This window comes from Octopus sinensis, linkage group LG2 (assembly GCF_006345805.1).
Source record: "Octopus sinensis linkage group LG2, ASM634580v1, whole genome shotgun sequence".
Classification (NCBI taxonomy): Eukaryota; Metazoa; Mollusca; class Cephalopoda; order Octopoda; family Octopodidae; genus Octopus; species Octopus sinensis.
Window position 1 is genome coordinate 4,571,187 of NC_042998.1, and position 6,933 is coordinate 4,578,119.

Consider the following 6,933-nt stretch of genomic DNA (forward strand, 5'->3'; position numbering starts at 1 on the left):
TCCTTCTTCAATGTGTTTTTATACCTTTTCACATCCTGCCACTTCGAGGTTATATCCTCCTTCACAGCGCCTGTCGTAGCCGCAACACTTTTTACGCTTTTTTCGTTTTTCTCTCCATTTCCATCTCCTCCTCCATATTAATCATAGACTCCACCATTTCACTTTCTGACGAATCAGAAAGACTTGACCTTTCATAACTGAAATCCATTTTCACCAACAAGCGTTTCCCTCCACCCGCTCAAAACAAGAGGAAAATGATAACAGGACCACCGCAAAGCAATAAAATAATGGTGTATTAAACACACAGAATAACAATATTCAACAAGTCAACAACCTTGATATAATAAGCAAAAAATCGACACTGACCTTAAATGACGACACTAACTCTTGGCGGACAAATTCCGAATGCCAGGAATTGATTTCTATACCCACATCATCCACGAGGCGCACGTGCATTTCGGTATTCATGAAAATTGTTTGCGACTGCTACCCACGGCATTCATCTCAGCTACATTTTGGGGTCTCGTTTCAGGGAAAGTTGAAAGGTTACCTGCAATTTCGGTCTCAGCCACAAACGAGCATATCTTGGAATATATACACTTACTTACCCGAAATCAATTTTCAGATTTTACCATATAAAAATAACATTTGAAAATATTGCATTCCTTTTGCGTTTCAGTGTATGTGTTTGTGTGTGTGTGTGTGTGTGTGTGTGTGTATGTGTGTGTATTTATATATATAAATACATACATATATATATATATATATATATATATATATATATATATATATATATATATATATATATATATATATATATATACTGTATATATATATTAAATGCGAATTATATGTAAATTGAAGGAAAATATTCAGTATCTCGAACTCCACATGTACTTCCTTATGCCTAAGTGGAAACCATACGTAGACCACGCATTGTGGTCTAGGTTTCAGTTTTATTCGAATTCAGAATTTTGTGTCTGTCAGATCACCTATAAAAATCTAAATAAAACGTGGCAGTTTGTTTACAAAATGTTTACGTACATCAACTTAGGCGCATTTTGTGATAGATCAATGTATTCTACTTGTAGAATACATTGAAAATCAGCTGCACAGCAAATCAGTGCCTTTATCACCTCAACATCTCTATCTACAAGTTGCAAGGTTGTGTCAGTTTTCATAATCAAAATAAATCAATATTTGATTTTACTATGCAGAGATGGCTGACAGAGATAATAGACTATTGGAATGGAAGAGATTTAATCACTTCTTACTCTATAATCTGTGAAACAGATAGGTTTCAAATGTGAAATTCCTCCAGTAGCCCTTAGGAGCACTTAAGGTTCAGTTCGTAGCATTAGTTTTACGGTATTAAGCAGATGAGAAATGAATCTTCTCACTAAACATGATGGCGTTCCATTGTAATTAACATTTAGAGATCTAGTATCGTGTCTTGTCAGTTAGATAAATGAAATATCTCAAATTAAATATACGTCTAAGTACACAATGGAACATAGCTTTCGATTTGAATTGAGTTTGCTTGAATCGATTGCCAATTGCCCTATTCATTAGAACAGACGCTTTCCTGTCTTTTACAATAAAGTACGCAGTTTTGAGCAATATTTGCAAATTTCAGTTTTCGCAGTACTTTTATTTATTGAGTGATTTCTTAAAAATAGGTAAATTCTACATTACAAGACGTCGTAAAACTTATTCATGACTACAATATTATAAAATTAAAGCTAGAAGTATTGTAAGCAATACTTTCTCCTGAAAACATCCTTTGAAATAAAAATGATATTTTGTAAACAAGTCATTGCTTACATAAGGCCTTATTGCTAATCGAAGTGCAATGGATTAATTCACTTCCATGAAGACAAGAAATTTCTCAAAGCATTTTGCGCAGGTGCTATGTATTCTACTAGTTGGCCGTCTTTTTAATACTATTCAATTCAAATTTTATTGGCTCAAAAAGCAAAAGCAAGACCATGTAGGGGGGCAGGGAGTTATGTATATGGAGGGTGGTCATACAAAGAGTTCAGGCCATTTCTGGTCAAGAGAGACTTTGAACCGAGCGGTCGTCGGCATCTTCACTATCTCGTCCGGCAGCTTATTCCACGGATCCGCAACCCGGACGGAGAAAGCCCCTCTTTTTCGATTGAGATGAAATCGTCAGAGCTTTTCGGAGTGACCCCGCAGCCTACGCTCGGGAGCAGGAGTGAAGAACAGCTCTTTCGAGAGGTTACACTTTCCGCTTATGATGTTGTGAGCGAGAATGAGATCACCACGTCGTCGTTTTTCGAGAGAATGAGAGTGCATTTTTAGTCAGATAGAATTTATGGTGTTAATATACAATCTTTTTATTACTTAATATGTTTATCCACTGAGGTTGACTTTGCCCATAATCCTTTCTGGGTCGATAGAATAAATACTGGTTGAGTACTGGGGACGATGTAATCCACTTACCTTAGTGCCTTGTGCCAAAGTTTGTGCCTGGGGTTGTGACAAAATTTAAAATCATTATTTAATATGTTAATATTTCTTTTATAAATATTGAGCAGTTTAAGGCGGTGAGATGGCCGAATCGTTAGAGCACCGGGCAAAATGCTTAGCTGTATTTTCGTTAGTCTTTACGTTCTGAGTTCAAATTCCATCGAGGTCGACTTTGTTTTTCATCCTCTCGAGTTCGATAAAGTACTAGTTAAACACTGGATGGAGTAGTTGTAATCGACTTACACATCTAGCGAAATCGGTGGCCTTCTGCCAAATTTCGAAGCCATAATAAGTAGTTGCCAGACGGTGGACACGCCGAATTGGTAGCTCGCTGGGTAAAATGTTTAACAGCTCTTCGCCCGCCTTTGACGTTCTTGGTTCAAATTCTGCTGATGTCAGCTTTGCCTTTCATCCGTTCAAAGTCGATAAAGTACCAGTTGAAACCAGTATTACATAGTTTCAGTCGTTAAGGATTGGTAAAAGTCGGTATAGCACTGATTGAAATATCTTTAAGTAATTTTATGCTTCTCTGCATTCTGATTTCGAAAATGTTTCACAAACTCCATCTTGCACTTCATGCATAAGATAATATAAATATTCAGAATCCATATTGGTCGACTGTACCCTTCTAATATGTGATCATATGCATTTTTTCGTTCGAATACTGTGAGAGGTATACAAAGGATTCAGTTTAATAATTTTAGTATGAATCTTCGTTATTATTATTTCTATACCCAATTTCCATAGTAACGAAGGTTTGATTCGTGTTAAATATAACACAGCACGAAACAGCTTCTTCGTTATAATGCATACCAATCAAATATCGTATCCCTTCCACTTCAATCTTCTGCATGTGTTGGACGGACTGATGCATTAAACAAACAAGCACACATTCCTAACGCAATTGCGCTTTCCATTTCATACACATTAATAATATATCTGTGCTTTGAGTGAAAGCAAAATATCGCTTTTGAAAAAAAGTGAATAATCAGCCAATAAGATACAGAAAATTTTATATCGTCATCTGTGTGTAGTATAAAATATTGCAAGCAAGCAATAATTTATGCTACATACAATTTAGATTTCTAACCCTTCCCAAAATTATCATGGTTTACTTGTAAAATATAAGTGAAGCATATAATATAGTTTTATGGACTTACATAATATGTTTATGGTTTTCTTGTGGAGATCAATGGTTTGTACACAAATATTCAATATAAAATACTTAACAGGCATCTCTCACCATTTCTAATAATTTATATAGCGATGTCAAAAACATTTTTAGAATCATATTTGTAACATCGCAAGCATGCAATCCAAGACCCCAAAAGAGTGATAGAGTATGATTCCATTTTCGTGTGACATGTGTGCCGTCATGTATGTATGTGTGTGTATATGTGTGTGTGTGTACACACAGACACACACACACACACACACATATATATATTTATAGACCTGTCTATGTATATGCATGCACACACATATGTATATATATATATATATAATATATATATATATATATATATATATATATATATATATATATATATATATATATATATATACAGAGAGAGTGACAGCGAAAGAGAGAGAGAGAGAGAGAGAGACTGAGAGAGGAGTGGAAAGTGAAAGAGGCATAGATTGAAAGACAGAAAATCATGATACTTCTCTTGAAGCACGAGCGACTCGGAAACATTTTTGATCTTGGGGGAAAAAAAAACATTCTTTTCCCGAATAAACCATTCCAATAAAATATCTCTAGACAGCATAATTATTCAAGATGTCAATGGACACTAATCTCTCTTGACATTTCGAAAGTCTCGACATAACACAAAATGATTCTTTGAATTATTATCGCTCAAGTCTTTTCGAAAACTAATATATGTCCCTTGCCTCAGTTCTGAGAGTATATATTTTGCAGCATGACACCTGATCATCTTTAGAGAGACGCTGCTGCAGTTATTTTATTATCTTCCCGTGACATTTGTGTCCAACATGCTTATATATATATATATATATTCCCAAGTGCTTAGCTTTTCTTAGTTTTGTTTAATCCATCTATATTTTTCCAATACAATTTAGGACTACTGAAGTCTTAATTCATTTTTTATAGCCTTCATCAATTTTCTGTCATTGTTAGTGTAAATATTAGTTGGCACACATCAACTCATCATGCATTTATGTAAGTTGATGCGAAAGCAATAATGATCCAACACATGTATTTCCAGTGGCGATGATGAAATTTAAAGAGCATGTAAAAACAGACATATTCCAAATTGTATATTTCTCCTTTGAGCTGTAGAAACTAAGACTATCTGTGAAGATAAGTATATATATAAGAATATGTGCGTGTGTTTGTGTGTGTGTGTATTTCAGAATCTCATCCTCTTCGACCACTTATTTATGGAAGGGTGGCACAGGCAGAGTTGGTAGAACACCTTCAATCGGGCCCGTCAGAAGCAATTCTCTTCAGTTGATTCCGTTGGGTGCCCAAGCGGGTCCAACCGAGTTCATGGATTTTGTCAAGCCCTCTTGCTCGTGGACTAATCTTGGGTTTTCTGCCGGCTGGTTGTTTCCCCGTAAAACCCGTGCAGCGATTTTATCTTGTGGTATTCTCACCATGTCCGTAGTACCTCAGACTATTGAAAAGGTTGCCAGACGCAACGATCATTTTAGGAAAACAAAAATAAGAAATAAGTGAAAATTCTACCGGAGAGTGTGTTACATTATAAGGCACAAAAAGAAAATGACTCTCTCCAGACACAACAGAATATGCTTCAACACACGAACTCATATAAATAATCTTGCAAACCAAATCCAAAAACGAAATATATATATACATGTATAAATATACACACACTAAAAATCGGTGCTCCAGCATGGCCGTAGTGAAATTACTGAAACAAGTATAAGAATATATATGAGTAGGTGTGTATTTATCAATTTATCCATTTATCTATATATGTGCATATGACACGTTTGTTGGAAGAGGGAATATTCGATAGTTTATATATTTGCAAAGAAAGTCTTTTTCTATTTCAAAAAACAATGCTGTTTTAGCTTTGCTATATTTGTGAGTTTGTGAATTATTTACAAATTTGAATACGTATTAAGAGAACTATTATTGCCTAATAAGCGTTGATATATTGACTCAAGAAGACAATTGGAAATATTTATTTGTATATATTTAAAAAAATATATATAGCTAGTTTATAGATTCGATTGTTTCGAACTTCAATTATTTATTCAAGTGTAAGATATTTGTATAATAAATGTGGGTATATTGACTTAAAATTGCTTATTTTATGTAGAGCTAATGTAACCCTACAAAAAACATCCACCGCAAAGATAACGTAAAATAAAATGAACGAGAAAAGAAAAGAAAACAAGATGCAAAAGTCCATCACATGGCTATAATAAATATACTTAATTTTCAGGCGGTTATTTATTTCTATAATGCTTGTGCTAATCACATCCTTCTCCCCAACATAAATTTTATTGTCAGAGTATGTGAATTAGACGTGGTTTCAAATATACGTTGTAGATAAAAAAAATGTAATTTCTGAAACTGCAGAAAATTCCCTTCCTCCACAGAACACATCTATATGTAAGTATAATTATGGACACACATTTACACGTATATATGTATGTATATATGCATCTATCTATCCTTCTGTTTGCGTATCTATATATCTCTCTGTCTGCCTATCTATCTATCTATCTATCTATCTATCTATCTATCTATCTATCTATCTATCTATCTATCTATCTATCTATCTATCTATCTATCTATCTCTATGTCTGCCTATCTATCTATCTATCTATCTATCTATCTATCTATCTATCTATCTATCTATCTATCTATCTATCTATCTATCTATCTATCTATCTATCTATCTATCTATCTATCTATCTATCTATCTATCTATCTATCTATCTATCTGTCTGCCTATCTATCTATCTCTCCGTCTGTCTGCCTAGGTATGTATGTATGTATTGTATATATGTATGTATGTGTGTGTATGTATGTATGTATGTATGTATGTATGTATGTATGTATATATATATATGTATCTATCTATCTATCTATCTATCTATCTATCTACCTATCTATCTATCTATCTATCTATCTATCTATCTATCTATCTATCTATCTATCTATCTATCTATCTATCTATCTGTCTACCTATCTATCTATACATGCATATTGGAGACTAAATAAATGAAAAGGAGACTGGAAACATCAGGTTATCAGTACCTCTATACCTAAGAGAAATCTTAGAGCAATAACAAGACAATGACTTTCACATTTATTCTTATTCTGTTTCGGCAGGTTCGAAAGTGAATAAGCCGGCATTTCACCTTCTATTGTTACCTATATAAGCAATAAATGCAAATTCATAAATATGATTAAATTTTCTGTATACATACGAATGCAAT